A 17,835-nucleotide genomic window follows, 5' to 3' on the forward strand; every position below is an offset into this window, starting at 1 on the left:
GGCCCTGTCCATCAGCGCTCTCTGAGGTGCTGCCCCGTCACTTTGTGACAGCTGGTAGGAGCAGCCATCTCCAAAGACCAGCAGGGCTGTGGTTGCACCAAGCTGGTTTCTCTGCACTCTAAGCAGGCCTCCACTGCTATTCTGGCGAGGTTTGTACCTTCAGACACCCCACCATCCTTCAGACACCCCACCATGCCCTCACACCCTCCTTTAGGCATGCAGTGAGTTTTGTCTTCATGGCATAGCAGAGGCGCTCTGATTTCACTCCAAATTTCACACCTACAGGTTATGCTCCAGCTTCTCTGTTCTCAGTGAAGTTATCTGGTCTTAATTCTTCTCATCTGATTAAATCTGAGTCTCTGTTTCCAATGTCGTGATGGTCCAACATTTGCTCTTTACAGACCTATACTTAAAGACTGGAAGAAATGGAGCACATTTGAGTTGATGGATGGGAGTCCTCTCATCAACTTGAGTCTTTTCATTCTAGAAAGTTTTTACCCCATCTTTACAAGGCCAAACTAAACTTTTTCACTGCCAGTATCAGGTGAGTATAACACTCCTTAGTGAATCTATAACCTGGGCAAAAAAGGGAAAACTTTGGCTATTGGGTAATTCATGGCATCCCTGCAGTAGTTCTTCTCAGTTTGTATGTAATACTTTTCTCAAATTTACACTGAATATTTTCTAGGGGTCTTCTTTATGGTGCTATTTTGGGTAATGTAGGAGGCTATTAGTAAGTAAAATGCCACTGCAGAACATGAACACAGTTCATAAAGTGATGATGAGTTTTTGTAGCTGCTTCTTTTAGAGGTGTGTTTATTATGCTCTGAACTCCTCACCAAGTTCAGAGGAGCTCAGAACCACACAGCATCTTTCTGAGTGCAGTTTCTTTACATTTAGCTTCATCTTTACAGTGTTTGCCTCCAATTGCTATCCTTTCTGGCTTATAGGAAATGCAGGAGAAGGGGACTTTTCTCAATGGCCAGTCATCATGTTTACCTGTGAAACTTCTGCCTTCTGTGACTGCCAGTGCCGCATGTGGTACCTCAGGGCTTTGTCTGAGAACTACTGCAGTGTCCTGCTGGCTGTCCCTGCCAGGGACACGTCCTTCCATGGGGACAGCAGCAGACACTGGGACTCAGGGTGTCCCCCTCGTGCTGGATTCAAAGGATCAATTCAACATCTGACTCATTAATTTCCTTTTGTGATGAGACATACTTTGACTTGAAAGTCAATTTTAACAATTTATTGAGAAGGGATGGAAGAATATTAGCCTGGGACATATTTTGCGTAAGGTCTGTAAACAACAAGAACAGTTTTGCTTTTGAATTCCTGTTCTTTATGAAGAACTTGCAGGATAGAATCTGTGGGGCAGAGCCACACGTGTCATCCTCTACATCCAATGAACAGCTTCTTTTTGGAAGGTGTAGTTATGAGAACTAGTAAATCAGTTCAAAATGCACCAACTGCTTCACTGATTATTGCACCACCAGAAGGACACCTTGCAGCTCCTGCAGCCCAAGTGTGCTGCCCAAGGTAGGGAGCTCAACTTCTTACCAGCTCCTCCTTCCCTGAAGTTATCAGGGTGACCTTTTCATCACCTTTACCAGCAGACATTTGTCTGCCCACTGCTGAGTCAGAAGCTGCTGTCTCAGCTGAGAATACCCTGCTTTGTGAGTCATGAACTGTCTCTACAGGCAAACTGTTTAAAGGGCATGGTTGAATGTTGGCTGTTTCTGTGCTCTTTGGGCATCGTGCTGCCAAGTGGATTGAAAGGTGTCTGGAAATGTTGCATTATGTATAATTATTTTTCTGAATATCCTTCTGAAGCTACTCTAGCTCTCTGTATTGATTAGCATTGCTCTGTGATCCCAATTCATTCATTGAGGAAATGGTGGACAAGTGCTCCTTCCCAGCGGATCCTGTGATGGGTACACTGACGTGTCAGACAGTGACTCATCACAAATTTCCTTGATTTTGTTAGGTCAGCCTTCATTTTTCTGAGCCCTCCAAGTGGCCATAGCTGCTTTCTTGAGTGGCTGACTTCAGAGAAATGTCAAGATCTACAAACAAGCATCGCACAGAAGTAATGCCTGCCTGTTCTGTGTGTTAACTTCTGAGCCCTGCTAGTCATTAGTAGCCAAAATGCAATAGCATTCAGTAATGGGAAAGGTTACATCTCTGTCAAATTGTTAGTGGAAACTTTTACATCTAGAAATATATGTCTGTGTGTAAAATGTATGTGTTAGTATTCACACATACACATTAATTTATGTGTGTCTGTATATCTGTGCATGGGTGCATAATCCTAAATATTCATGACCAGGATGGATGTTATAGCTACCAAGCTGAAATCAGTAATATTTTGGAAAGTCTGATGAAGCAAATAGTTTATAAGCCCATGATGTAACTTTCCAAAACTATAGGAGAAACAGTGAAGAATTTTATCATCAAATGAGCACACGTTTCCTGGGCTTAGCCACTGTACAACAAGGTGTGTTTTCTCCCATCTCGTAATTGCCAGACATCTAATTTTTCAACACTTTATGTTTAATTATAAAAATTAGTCTGCTCTAGCCTTTGCATTCAAGCCAAGTGATCAGTCTGCTGCCAATTACTGTGGTCTTTGTTATAGCAGTACACCTGACAAATTCAATAGCTGAAATGCTTTGTGTTTCTGCTAAGAAACACTGGCTTTCACTTCAGGCTGTGACTTGCTGAATCAGATATCACAGGGATCTGGTCATGAATCTGGCTATGAATTCTCCTCTATTTTGGTAAAATGTTAAAGTCTGGGTTTTTCTGAAGAAGGATTTTTTTTTCCCAAATGCATATAAAATTATGATGGTTCATTTCTTGTATTTCAAACAGAAATTGATAACATCAGTGGGCAACAGCAAGTAGCAAGTGTTAACTGCATAGAAGAAGCCAACTATTTGCAAAAATGTAGAAAGAATTACAGTTCCTTAAAAAACGTGAAGGATTTGTAGCAAGTCTTACCACTGAAGATGTGAGGATTCTTTCCACAGTGGTACCTGAAAGAGGTAATCTGTACCTTCTTCCAAGCTTATTTGGGATCCAACTGGTTCTTTCTATTCCATCAAACATTCCTGGTAAGCCTTGCCTTTGTATGAAACAAACTCCATTCTCCTACAGCAGAAGCACTAGAAAATAGCAATGTGTTGTTTAACTGTGCATCAAAGTCTGCTAAAATGGATGATTTCCCTGCTGGTGAGGGAAACTGGCTGTAAGCTGGGTGCAGCCCCTAGTAAATTGTGATCAAGCCACATTTCAACCTTCTCTTGGATGAACTGAACAGATAAAGAAGCCTTTCACTGCAAGGAATGTTTTGTTTTGTTTTGTTTTTTCATATCTCCAGTAATTTTTGAGATTCTTTCTCCCAGATTTTAGCTCTGGTAAGGCGACTTGGACATATGTAGTAGATCTGTACACTATTCCTGGATCCTTGGTGTTTTCAGAACACCCCTGACTGCCAGGTGTTTGCATGAATCCTTTCTGGGCCTGGGACTCCCCAGAACAATGGTTTAGACCTGGGCAACCCCATGGACATGGAGACAGACAGTTTTCCCCTTTGCTATGTGGAAATTAAGAATATTTCCCTTTTTTCCCCTTAGAATAGCTTCTCATGGATAGTTTATAAAATAATTTTGTTCCATTTCAAAAGAGAAAATATTTTCCACAGTGCTGGTTTTGGTGGATTCACACAGACATTTTCTCCATAGTGGTCTTTGTTTGTGGGCGGGTGAAACCTTCTTAAAGTCTTTCAGGACAGTGGAAAAGTATTGCTGAGATCCTTAACATGCTCTTCAAAAATGCGTATGATGTGGACCAACATATTTATGAGTAATTGGTGAAAATGGGAGTATCAATCCTTTTCACAGTCAGGTTTATGAAGTAATTAAATGCCCTCATGCAGGCACCACCAACAAAAAGATGCAAGTGACCTTTGTTTTTGACTGAAGGGTATTTAGGTGGGGCAATAGCCTCTCCTGCAGTCTGATGGCCATGAATTTAGTTGAAAAGAGCCAAATGATCATTTTGTCTAATACATTTTAACTAGAACACACTTGAATCAGCTTACAGCCCTGGATGGTGGCACTGTGTTTGGGTTTGTTCTCCACTTGGCTTTGCCAGCAGTGGCCTGGAAGAGCTAAGCTGCTCTGCAGCTTCAGCCAGCATGTGCTTATCCTGGGCTAGGCATGGCCATGCCAGGCTGCATTTTTACTGCTGTTTTGACCTCAGCTCAGCAGTTCCAAGTTGGTATGGTGGATATGGCTGCAGGCTACCCCACATCTGTGATGAGCACATAACATGTGTCATGCAGAAAACAAACAATTTTGGAGCCGTCTCCTGGGTGAGTTCCTATAGTGGACAGGGTTATGCACCGATATTAGTACAATGTTGACTCCTGGGAGGCATAAATACACAAGTGCTATATTACCCTCAGTTTCATGTTGCTGATTATGCAAATTGTGCACCAGTTAGTTTACATTTGGCAAGTAATTTGCACAGATCAATGAACACCAGGTGATAAACCCATGTGCTTTAGTGCAGGTAGAAAAATGTCAGCTCTGCTGAATGCCTTTACACAGCTGAGTTGCTTCCAGGTTTAGCTGCTGGCTGTGCCCTCATCTCAATGGCTGCTGAGCTTTGAGCAAGCCAGGCAGTGCTTATCCATCCCTTCCCTTCTTGCATCTTTCCCATGTATTGGCGTGTGCCAAGTGTCTTCATGAAAACAGGAATGAGATGCATGGATGTAGGCTGATAAAATGAATTTGATGTTAGGGCTCTAAATGATGCCATTTGGATAGCAGTAGGATTTAACCAGTGGTATGTAATTGTTAAGGTGGTTAACTTTCTGGGTTTGGATGTGAGAGGTGCTTAGTCTGCTTGTAAATACTTGAGTTTAAGGTTTCTGTTTTGTTTTGTTTTCAGTTGAGGTATCCATCCTTCCAGTAAGTCCTACTTAAAAGTCGATAATCTCTATTTTGAAGACCAGATATAAGTTACCTAAAGACAGGTTGACCTATTACAGGATGTACTGGTAAGTTCCAGAGGACTTTTAAAAGAGCATTTGATATTAGCCTGATTTCTCTTGATTTGTCAAGCAGGCTGTGAGTGAAGTGCTGATTTTGTATAGCAGAGCTGGATAATTTTGCTCTGAAAGTCATCGTGACAGAGAGTGTTAGACTCGACCTGCCATGATGAAGCCCTGACTTCTGTTTCCAGGCAGGTGTGAAAAGCCCTCTGGTAATGCTTGCAAATTGCAAAATGTCAAAAGCTGCCTGGGGAAGAGGCAAATCCTAATGTCCTGTTCTCCTGACTGGCAATTTGGTACCTAAGCCAAATGGTTTTCATTCCCTTGTCAGTGCCTGAGATTGTATCTGAGCCCTGCAGAGAGGTGACACGCCTGTCAAATGCACACATCATGAAAGGTGGGTGAAGAATGACAGCCCTGCTCCATTACAGGACCAGGAGCTGATCATGTCACTGCTGAATTCACCCTGGGGTAGGGGAGGAGGGACCCGTGGGATGTTTGACCAGAGCCCTTATGTAGTTTTTTTCCCTTGAAAATCCTCTTGGATCTCCTTTATATGTGTTAAATGGGAACCAAATTAATAGGCTGGGGTTTTTGTCAGATTTTGGCTGAATTGGTTTTTGTGTTGACTGCTAACCAGCCATGCCAGCACAGTAGATTTTGTGTGCTGCAATGGAATGGCTGGGTTGTTTGGGTACATGTACAGAGTTGCTAAACTTAGTTTTGGTCTACTCATCTAGCAAAATGTTTTGCTTGGATAAGCAGGTGCCTAAATGGCACTGCAAAGTCCATGATTAACAGAAAGCAAGGATTTAGGATATCATAGAATCACAGAATGGTTTGGGTTGGAAGGGATCTTAAAGATGTTCTTGTTCCAACCCCCTGCTGTGGGCAGGGACACCTTCCATTGGACCAGGTTGCTCAGAGCCCCATCCAACTTGGCCTTGAACACTTCCAGGGATGGGGCATCTCCAGCTTCTCTCAGCAACCCGTGCCAGTGGCTCACCACCCTCACAGTAAACAATTTCTTGCTGATATCTAATCTAAACCTACTCTCTCTCAGTCTAAAGTCATTCCCCCTATATCCTCCTCACAAATAATTTCACAACTTGCCTTTTTGCCCCTGCTCTCTGTGCATGTCAAGCTTCCTGTTTTGCTCAGATCCACTAAACATTTGGAAGATTAGAAGTCTGAGTGTGTGCTAGAAGAGCTGCATGGGTTGAGACCCAGCTGAAGAATATAGAATATACTAAAATTTGCTGCTGGACATCTCAGAGGTGGATGAGGGCACTGCAGAGTCATCTCAAGGGGAGAGGTGCTGCCATGGACAAGACTGACTGCACAAGCTCTAAGTGCCTCCTCTGCCTTGCTCTGCAGTGTGCAGTGGGCATTGCTGCCAGCTCAGGGGGGCTCCTCCCTGCTCTGATGGGCAGCTTTCTGCCCATCCCATGCAGCCCTTGCTAGCTCCACACAGAGGGAAAATCCACCTGCAGTTCTTGCATTACTGCCCCTGTCTGTGTGTCTGTAGTGCCTCCTCAGGCAGGGAGGTGCTGCCATGGCACAGGGCAGTGTCTCAGTTCTAAGCCCTGTTATTGTCACAGTCCCTCTGGCCTGAGTGCCAGCAGGGTCTCTTGTTTGGTGCAGCTGAAATGCTGAGTGGCTGAGGAGCTGTTCTGTGCATCTTTGCTTTCTGCTGCCTGTTATGTTTTGCATCCTTTTTTGTTTTGTTGTTGTTTTGAAGCTCAGTCTCATGAATGGCTCTAAAAGTAAGTGGCTGTAAAATCAACTCGTTTTTAATCCTTTTGGTTAATCACATGAAAGAAAGGAGATGGCATTGTCTACAACTGCTAAGTGTTGACTTGAAGTAAATGAATTGACAATGATTGAGGAGGAAATAAGCCATGGCCATTTCAAACCTCATTAATTTCTTACCCCTCTCATCCTGGTGACCAGTGTCTTCTGCTGACAAGGAACCAATTGGTTAAAGGCTTGGTGCTGCCAGCTCTTCCCTTCTGGTGTGATATATCCACATAGTTCTCCCCCTGAACTGCTCTGGCAGAACTAGGACCAGGCTTATCCCTCAGCCTCTCTCCTTACCCTATTGCTCCTAAAATGCTTTCAGGCCTTCATCAGTCATTCTGAAGGGCGCACACTAATGTCGTTGTGCAGTGAGAGATAAAAAGAAAGGAAGGAAAAAATCTTTCCAAGCTGTTTGTAGCTGGAGCTGACAGTGACAGCCAGTGAGTAGAGAAGGTGTATTTTGGTCAGCTGAGCCATTTTTCTGTGAATCACCTTCCCTTTTTCATTCAATCCCATTCTGCTCCAAGAAGTCATCAACAAACTCAATAACTCAACAAAAACAAACCATATATCTGCTTGAGAACAGACCATTAAGTCTGTAGCATCCCACTTGTGAGCTGTATAGCTATGGATGGGTTCCATGTAGTTAGGGATCCTGCCAAAGGCTGTTCAGAAGTGACTAACGGTTCTGTGAGCATCAGTTTTTGGCACCTGAACACCCACCTCCTGAAAGTCTCATCCATTATACATGCTGCTACAGAGCAGGCAGCCCAGTCCTGCCTCAACAGGGCACTGCTCTGCATTCCAGGGGGAACAGATTAAGTCTTTATGCTTCTCCTTCCTTGTGTTCACTGAGGCTGTACTATAAACAGTGTCACCCCAATGTGCAAACCCCCAGAATTTGTCTGGGTATGGCCATAGTCTTTATGGTAAATTACGTGTTAGGATTGTCTAAAATTAAAACAGACTTTCTGGGCTGGTTATTTTTTTCAGCAGAACCAGCAAAATTTTATCTTGGTGACATTTGATTTAAAAAATATCCCCTCAACTGAGTTGTTTGATATAAATTTCTCTGCATTTTTTGCATAAATCTAGCCATTAGGAATAAAGCAGTGGGGTTGGAATAAACCAAAACCATCTCCCTTGCTTATCCCTCTCACCAGCAAGCCATTGTTGTTTTGTACAGCCCTTTTTCTAAACACCAGCACTGCTGGAACAGCTGGGCAATCCACCATGGTGTTCAGCAGAGCAGGAATTTCCCTCAGTGCTCTGAACCAATCCTGCAGACGCAGACTTTGTGCTTTGGCAGAAAGGAGACAAGAGCCTGACCCAGCTGGGCTGCTCTGGATGGGGACAGAGCCTGTGGATGTGCCAGGGGAGCTGTTACTGGCGCTGTCACCCAAAAGGACACCAAGCACCACTGATTCCCTGTGACCTGCAAGCCCCAGCTCTCACATCCCCCTGCCTCGCTTACAGACTGCTCTTCCAGCCTGGATTTTCCATGGTAGGAGTGAACTTGTGGTGCATCCCTCTTTCCTGGCTGAGTGTGGTGCAGTTTTGCTCAGACTGGCAGGATGCTCTGAACCCTCTCTGCCTGATGTGAAACCCTGGAAGTCAAAGTGCATTTTGCAGCAAAGGCAGTCTTGTGCTGCAAGAAGGTTGTTACATTAAGTGAAAGATCATCAGATATCTCAGAATGGACCTCTCCAGTTAGATCTCTTAATAAATTTAATGAGGAATGGCTGGTGGTTTTACAAAGCCAGCTGATAATTATCAGTTGAGCTTGACATTTCTGCTAATGGATTAATACAATTTATTGTACTGTGGAGAGAGGACCTTCTGTGTAGAGAAGCCAATTTCACTTTCAGTTCTATGTGAAAGATAATACCCAGCATTTTTTCTAGAGACATCTTAATTTAAAATCACAGATAATTTCAAATGCAATTCAAATTCTTGCAAATCTTTGCTCTTCTGCCTGGTCAAAAATATAGTTATTTACTTAACTCCATAATTAAGCTGAAAGCATCTCTTCTTTGCAGAAAACTCATTGCCCTTTAGAGAGATAAGATTTGAGTTCTGACTATCATTAATTCTTCTTATAAACTCCCTCCAATGAAATGCATTTGAAAAACACACACATTGCACTTTTTTTTCCTAGCTGCATATATATTCTGCATGCTCTGGGCTGCAGATATATCTGGTCTCTCATCTTCCTTGTTTGCTGCTAGCTTAATTCCAAACCTCCCTTTGGCACTGGGAAGAGAAGAAAACTCTTCTAAAAGGTTAGAGTGTTGCCATAGAATGATTTTTTGTTTTTTTGTAAATGTTAGTGATATTAAGAAAGACTCCAAGCCTGATGGCTGCAAGGGAATTTTAAAGTTCAATTTAAGGAAATTAAATGCTTCAGTGGGAACAAGGTTTTGATTGGAAGTGGATAAAAACCTGTCAGATAATTATGGAAAAAATGGCTGTCCTATGGTCCTATTAAACTACTATCTACTTATACCAAGTGGTGAACTGCCCTTGTTGGAATCACAAGTTGCTGTTTGCTGTTGAAAAGCAAAGCCCAAGGAGTCTCAGTAAAGCATTAAGTATATGGTTGTTCTTAAAATAATTGAAATTAAAGCATTAATGTTTTTAAAACCTCCATTAACCTTTGATATCCTAAGGTATCTTTACTAGACTGTTAATAGCAGGTGCATTTTTCTCTCTCTGGGCAGTTATTTTTGCATAAGTTTTTATTGCTGTCATGTTCAGGTGCTGTGGATGACTTTTTAAAATACAGTTAATTTCTTGAAATTCATGCTGGCTCACACTCCACAATTTTTGTTGCACAAGTTTGTGTGTAAGGACAAATTTGATTTATGATACTTTAAAGCAGAATAAGGAGTGCTTTTCTGTTCACACACCGTGTTTTATTGCCAGACTATGTCTACTAAATGGGCAGATTTACTTGACATTCCATGAAACAAGGCAACTGGGCAGAAAATGGTATCTCTGAGTCTACATGAAAAAAAACACTTATTTCTTTTTCTCAGAATTCCTACAAAGCACATGCTTGAATGAAACCTCTTGCCAGTTTGTGTGTGAAGACACATCTTTTTCTGGGCAGTTCTGGCTCCTCCTGCTTACCCTGCAAAGTTCTGTGATGAAACAGCACCCTGTTCTGAATGTGAGGTGCATGACACATGTTCACAATGTTGGCAGAAGAGTTGATTTAAAAAAAGGTGCCCATATAATTAAAATTAATGCTTTCATCCAGATGTGGCTGATTGGTCAGATGTCCAAACACTGTTTGTCCAAGAGAATATCTTTTTAGAGAGACTTACACAGAACTACCCTGAACATTTAGCTTCCAGGACTGTAGTTTCATATTTTGAGGGTGACAGATTATAAAGGACTCGGATGTGAAGCCCAATTTTTTTTCTCAGTAAAGAGGATTAGCTAGAGGAATCAATGAATGAAAGGAATGATGGATTTGCCATCCCTTGATATCTTCATAGCCAGTAAAAACATGGCAGTAGTTGTGAGTGCCCCTCTGAATGCTAATCAGAGATGGGTTGGTTGGGTCTGTGGAGGGATATCTGAGTTCTGTCTCTTAAGGATGGGCTGAGCAGAGCTGCTCCAAATGCCTCTTCTAGCCCTGACATCCAGGAGCTAATCTGATTTACTTCTCCTGTGTTTTGCTGCTTTGGAATGTGGTTTGGAGACTGTTTAGCCAACAGGTGCATGTTTCATTGGCTTAATGTGAATTGTTTTTACTTAATGATCAATCACCATCCAGCTGTGTCGGGACTCTGGAAGGAGTCAAGAGTTTTTCATTAGTATCTTGTTAAGCCTTCTGTAAGTATCCTTTCTCTATTCTTTAGCATAACATAACATAACATAACATAACATAACATAACATAACATAACATAACATAACATAACATAACATAACATAACATAACATAACATAACATAACATAACATAACATATTAGCCTTCTAAGAGGGTGGAGTCAGATTCATCATTCTTTCCTGCCACAGGGGACCCTGAAAATACCACACTGGACTATCTGGGCTGTAGATTCCCTCGGATCCTGATACTTTGAGGGTATTAGGGAGGGTTGGCTTTTAGGCTGGTGCCTTAAGGACGCAGAGAAATATACATTATCTGATCTGTTTGCTCCAGTGTGGAGCATGTGGGGGTAAGTGCTTGAAGTAGAGGTAGGTAGATCTCATTTATCTATATTAGTGCTTGGTTATCTGCTCATTAATCCTCCATGCCACAGGTCCTGCTGCAGAAAGTGTGATTAATATAACAACAGCTGTAATTTGCAAAGATTTTTATTTTAGGGGGAAAAAGCAGTGAGAATCTAAAACTGGTAGAAGTTATTGTTCAGATAATAGGCTGAAAGTTACACTGACATTAAAGATGTAATGAAAAGTTTTTAACTCTGCACTGCTCTGCCTTGTCTTTTTGTGAGGTCACAGTTTACACCTGAAGCCACCACCACAAGAGGACTGTTTCCTCATGGCCAGGCTGGCCTGTTTATCTGGCAATGAGGAAGGGAACAGTTTGTACAGCACTGCAAGCTGGAGACCAGGGCTCCTTTTGTTGTAGCAGCCTGACCACGATTTCTGCATCCATCAGGCAGAGAAAGAACAACAGCATCACTGGAGCTCCACAGTCTGGTGTGACCCCTGCCAGTCCTGGGAACCAGGGATCCTGAAATGCTTTCTGAAGCACTCTGGTGTTTCCCTACTGCCAACTCCAGCAAGATAAGCAGTGTGGGTCACTCTGGTGTGCAGGACTGGTGAGGATTGAACCCTTGCTGAGAGATGGGGAGAGAGAAAATCAATGTGCCAGCAGCAGTGGCTACATTTCCTTTTCCTGCTAATGTTCCCAAACAACAATATTTAAATGTTTGCTGCTCCATCACACTTTTTCTCCAACCTTAATATTTTTAACACTGCAGATTAGAGCCAGAAGATTTCTGTTGTTTCTGAGCTGCTTCTGAACTATTATCTAAAGTAAACAGTGCATGTACCTCCACTGCTTGGGCCTCTTCTATCCCACCTCTCCCCCTCTTCCCCATCCCCTTGGTGCCTAATGGTTGTACACTTGTGTGTTATCTCTCACTGAGGGGGAAAAGGGACTTGCTTTAGTAAGTTTGGGAAAATTGACTTTGGACTCATGTTTGGCACTGTGGTGATCATGTTTGCTGATTGTCTTTCCCTTCCAGGAAATAAACACTGTAGAAAAGATGTGTGTTATTTTTTTAGTGTTTCAAAATGTTGATTAGAGAGTGAAAGAAAAGAGATTGCAAACATTACAAGAGAAAAAATATATATATTATGAGGGCAGTAATTTTCTTTTTTTATTTTTTTTTCAATGTGCTTTGGAAGCTGGGAGATTAATTTCCTTTTCCTAATGCTGTTTGCCAGAGTGACACAAGTTGTGGCTGTCTTTTCTCCTGTGTTTCAGTGGTGCCCGTGTAGCCCTGGCTACCTTAACATTCACATTTCATGAGTATCCTTGATGTAGTGCAGTCTCCATGTAGTGTTAAATATATTTCTTCTTTAAATGGCAAAAATTTAAGAGAGGATTTGGTTCAGATTCCCAGCCAAATGCAGTTCTGACTCTGCAGTTGTTTAAACATGTGTACCCTGTGTGGGTAGAGTGATATTAACAAACACTTTGAAGTTAGTGAAACTTTCTGTGCATAGGCAGCTGTAAATTGGTTTAGATTCTCAGAAGATTTTTAATGCATCCTATATTTAAACCTAAATAAAATCAGAGTCTATAAACTGTATGGGAAACAGGGGTGCACACCTGCTAACTATAACTGCCTATATTTAGACAGAAATTCTTGTTTCTGGGGTCTCTCTATAGTCATTGGAGACAGAAATATTATTCAAGAGATATTTCAAAGCACTTACTTAATTTCGACACTTTGGTGGACACATTTTCTAATTCAGGTGCAAAAAAGTGGTATGAATAGCCCTCCCTTTTTAAACTTGTGGATGCAAGTCATTTGTAAGGTAAATTAATGATAGGAGTGCTAACAACACTGGTGGCTCCAACAAGGACCTCCCACCCCCGTGCATGATAATTAATGTCTCCATCTCCATCCTGCAAGATGAGCACTCTGGGCTTTGCAGGGCTTTCATCAGCTGTGCTCACTAATATTGGAAAGGCACCCTCAGCCCCTGTGAGGGAAGGTGGGAGAGCAGGAAATGTGACCTGTTATGTTGTTGTAGTAGTTTAGATGTCCTCTGTTCTCCCCATAGTCCCCTTTCCCCCCTGTATTGTTGCCATCAGACAGCCTGAGCTGTCCAGGACAGGTACAAAGAAGCTGCACACGTGTCCCTTGCATGGGGCAGTGGGGAATGGAAAAGCTTGGTGCTTAGGGGGTGAGGCATGGCAGCACCTGATCTCCAATCAAGTGACAAGAAAGCAGTTTCCACTGATTAATGGCAAAGAGGAGCTGACTGACAGACTTTGGGAGGGGCCAGGGCTGGCTGATGCAACCCCCAGGGGTATAAAAGATCCATCTTGAAGATGAACTGGCCACATGGAATGCGTGAGGGGCAGTTCCCAGCACTGCAGATTTTTCCGTATGTAGTCCTTCATTGTATTTTTGTTAAGATTTAACAAACCTCCTTAAATTTTCAAAATGAGCAGTTGTTTCTCACAAACCCCACCTGTGTGTCCCTGTCCCACTCCAGACCAACCCCACCTGTGTGTCCCTGCCCCACGCCATTGCTGGGCATGGGCTGTATCCCAGGGGAGCCCTTTAGCACACTGAATGCCAGAAGTGCCAAGCAAAGGGATGGCTTTGCTCTGCAACTGCATCTCTCATCCAGACAGGGACAACTCTTAATGAGTTTGGAGTCTGATACAGCCTCTAGCATGAATTTTTTCGTAGCAGAAAAATATGGTGGCTGCTGTGAAGGAATGGCACTGGGGACCAAAACACGCCAGATGAGGGGCACAATGAAATTTATTTCTTAGTGCTGCAGGCATGCAAATTAAGTCTTTTATTCTTGGAAATCCCCTGAGCAGAGCAGTGATCTGCGCCCAGCAGTGATCCTTGCTGCAGAGCAGAAGGTGAGTTGTGTTTTTCATATTTTTTCTCTGTGTTCAGCCTCCCAAACTTTCATTTCTGTCAGCTGACTGTGGAAGGTGTTGGTTGTCTCTGAAGCAGCATGGGCAGGCTCACGCTGCAAGACTCTCTCCTATGGAGGGATGAGTGGGAGGACTGGCACAGAGTTGAGCTTGATTAGTATTGAGCGTAAGTTTTTCCTTGACAAGTTTTTGGCACATTTCTGATTACTTACCTCTTCTCTCTGCCAAGTCCTTGCAAGACATGTACTGAGTGTCCAGTGCCAAACAATCTTTTTAAATATTAATCACTAGGAAAGCACATAAATTCTGTGGTTCAAAAGTTGTGTGTGTGTGTCATTTGATCTAAACCAAAACAACTTTGTGCCATGCTTAGTTTCAATTTCTTGTTTTCTGTGGTTTAGACCTTTTTGTTCCTCCCTGTAAGCAACTTACCTATGCAGACCAGATCATGGCTGCCCTTGCTTGACTGTGAACAGATGCAATTCTGTCATTAACCTCGTGCTAAGGGCAGCTTAATTCCCAGCCTTTATGTTAGGAAGGATGGCAAGAACGCGTGGAGCTGGATCAGCCAGCTGGGTCAGGGCTTTCAGGGCTCTCAGGGTGCCTGCTCCATGGGTAACTTCCTGTTCCCACCCTACCCCTGGTGAATCTGACCGCAGATGACAAAGCTGCAGGAGGCCCTTTCTTTGTGGCTATATCTGAACAGAAGTGAGGATGCAAGGAATGCCTGTAGTCTTTATCTGATGCTGCTCTTAGGGGTGAGGTTTGAATGGATACCTGAGCAAAGATTTGGAGGTGGCAAAAAAAAAATAGGGCCTCTTTTTGCCCTTTCCTGTCTCAAACAAACAGCTTTCATGCTTCACTCAAAAAATAGGGCCTCTTTTGCCCTTTCCTGTCTCAAACAAACAGCTTTCATGCTTCACTCACCCTGGCCTGGATGCTCATCTGGCTTATTGGTGGATTGCTTTGCCTTCCTAAACGGGATTATTAAAAAAGAAAAAAGGAAAAGAAAATTATGTTTTCTGCTGTTTTTATATGTGAGGGAAGAGTCATCTTGTGAAATGTCACTGTGAGCCTTATGGCTGAGCAAGGTTTACTCTGGTCAGGTTCCATCATATGTTTTTCAGATCTTGAAGTCAAGTCTGGGGGAACAGTTCAGAGAAAATCTCAGCACAGAAAACAAAACATAAAAGGTTGAAAGGGATAAGGTGAGCCTTCCTACACTGGAAGGGAATGCATTTGCTGGATATGGCTGGTAAATAGAAGATGCCAGTGTTTTCACTTCTCTTTCCACTCAGATCAATCAACTTCAATTCTCTCGTGCTCCTGGAGGATGAGACCTGAAGGCACTTCCAGCCACAGAGCAGTAGTAGGGGAAATCAGCCCAATTTGGAGAGTGACTGAGAAATAACTTGCCCAGTTTGGAGAGTGACTGAGCTGCTGCTCCCTGTTCTGCCATCAGTGCCAGGGCACTGTTCTGGTGCCTTCTCAGAACTGGGTGACAGGCACTAAGGCTTGGAAGCTTCAGGGCACTGGTGTGCTGCCTGCACAGACAGAGGGGAGAGATGTAAATTAGCAGTTCCTCTATCACTTCTCATGTCTCTCGATTCTTCCTATTTCAAAGGCATTATTCAAATGTATTTCACAAAGTTCCCCATGCTCTTTGATGCCCTCAGATCCACTTCCTCTAGGGACACTACAGAAATCTCTTGCCTATTCCCTTTATTTGTGCTCTCTCAGATTATTTTGCCTGTAGATAATAAGATTTTTTGGCTTCCCTGTGTGGACAACGCCTCTCATAAGATGTGAAATAATTTCAGCCTGGTTTTGCAAGACAAGTGCAAATTATGGCACTGAAAAAGAATATGGATCCCCCCACCTTTGTTGTCTGTGTCTGAAGTCTGTTAAAAATGTCTCAAAATTTCTCTTTAAGTTGGAAAAGTCATCTTGATTAAAAGATCCCTTTCTCCTATTGACCTAAAGCCTGTCTGGAAATCTCACATCAGTTCACACTGATGTAGTAGAAGCTACTGCTTTCAGGGAAATCACCTTGGTATCAACTTTCAAAATCTGCACATAATGAAATTAATTTTTACTTTTGCCTCAGAACAAAATCCAGGATTTTCCAAATGCCACCGTTCAAAAAATTTAGAGTGGGACAACGTTTCTAAGTTTTTAATTTCAAAGCCTGGAAGTGTCTTTGGGTTTTTTCCTCTATTTGGTACTTTCATTAGTACTTCATTTTGATAATTTTCATTATTTTGTGACTTGCCAACAGGGACAGTGAAATATTGTATCAATTTTTTGTGATGTCATAGTAGAGACAAAGTAGAGATGGTAAAATCTTTTATTTTTTTGCCTAGGACCAACATCACAGGTGTACCTGTATGGGACTGAAAGTACATAATAAACTTTCAAATATGACTCATAATTAAAGTGTTTAATTTTAAAATGGTGCCTGGGAATTTAAATCAAAAAGCCCATGTTTGGTGGGTGTTTTTTGGTGGGTTTTTTTTTTTTTTTGATATGTTTCTTATGGACACTTCTCAGTTTTGATTTTCACTGACACAACCAAAGAAAAGTGCAGATACGTGGAAATAATGTAATAATGCACATCTATTTTGAGCAAAATTTGACTGTCTCTTTCCAGACAGCTCCCACAATAGGTAACTCTAAACTTCTACTTAGCTCTGTACAGTTGCTAAAGCTGCTATGATATCAAGGGAATTCTTTTAAAATGGAGTTACCATGATGGGACAAGAATTCGAAAGTAATTCCCAGTGGAAATGCAGGTGTCCTATTTGTGGCCAAGAAATTGCTCCTGATTTCTGTGGCTGTTGAGCGAGCTTAACTCACATTCAGCTTTCCAAGTGAACTCCAGGCTGCTGAGTTGATGGAGTCCATGAATATTGTGGAGCAGCAGTGGGATACAGATGTTCTATGTGGAAACCCAGGAGGAGATCGTGTCATATCATATATGGGTCTGTGCTTTTCTTTGGGACTGACACAGCGTGTAAGTGGAATAATTGTTAAAAAATCTTCAGAGTGTCTTGATGAGTCCAAAGAGCATTATTTTCTTGCTAAAATTAACTGTGTTTGAGGATATGAAAGGGAGAAAGAAGTGGAATTAGTCAGAGAAATGTCAGCTTTGGGTTAAATCCAAGGGAAATTCAGTGATGCATTTCAGTATCTCTGTGTTTTCCAAAGGCTGTACACTACTTCTTTAAAGAAGTATTGTAATTTTTGACATCTCCAAGATGCAGGATTAAATTGAAAGGATCCACCATCCATTCATCTCCACTTCTGAAGAAGTTTCCCTCCCTGACACCCTTGCAGCTGCTTGACCCTGCCCCATGGTTATAGGTTGGGTCACTTCCCTGGGAAGAGTGGTGGCCATGCAAGGTGCTGGCAGAAGAAGAGGAGCTGGAAGTTTTGGGAGCAGTTGTCAGTCTCAGTAAGAGCCTGAATGAGAGATGTGGGACTCCAGTGCCTCTTCCAAATGCAGTTTATCACATCCAAGACATTACAGCAGTCCAGGGTGGTGGGTGACAGTGCTGTACCTACAGCTGTCAGCTCCAGCAGCAGGCAGCCCTGGAGACCCTGAGTTTAGGTTACAAATGCATTATATACTTTTATTTGCTGGGCAGCTTAATGCAGTAGAACCGATCTATACCTTAACTATTACCTGTAGCCTATCATAACTCATATTCATGTTACTATTCTCCAATCACTAAAAGTTAGTACATTACAGTTAAAGCTAGAAGATTGTTTTTCAGTTGTTGTGCAGTGAAAAATTCTGAGACCTTTTTTCTACTTGCAACATCAACAGGCTTGTTTGCCTGTGCTATCTTTCTGCTTGGTAA

General features: G+C 42.4%; 1 long non-coding RNA gene across 1 annotated transcript; it reads left to right on the forward strand.

Annotated features, from left to right (window-relative positions):
- Positions 1 to 201: 201 nt before the first annotated feature.
- Positions 202 to 11,468, forward strand: LOC113458919 (uncharacterized). The gene is made up of 4 exons (XR_003379668.2): positions 202 to 544; positions 2,872 to 3,113; positions 4,957 to 5,065; positions 11,328 to 11,468. It is a non-coding gene; the product is annotated as an uncharacterized LOC113458919 (long non-coding RNA).
- Positions 11,469 to 17,835: the final 6,367 nt, after the last annotated feature.

Source organism: Zonotrichia albicollis, chromosome 2 (genome assembly GCF_047830755.1).
Source record: "Zonotrichia albicollis isolate bZonAlb1 chromosome 2, bZonAlb1.hap1, whole genome shotgun sequence".
In the NCBI taxonomy this organism is placed as follows: Eukaryota; Metazoa; Chordata; class Aves; order Passeriformes; family Passerellidae; genus Zonotrichia; species Zonotrichia albicollis.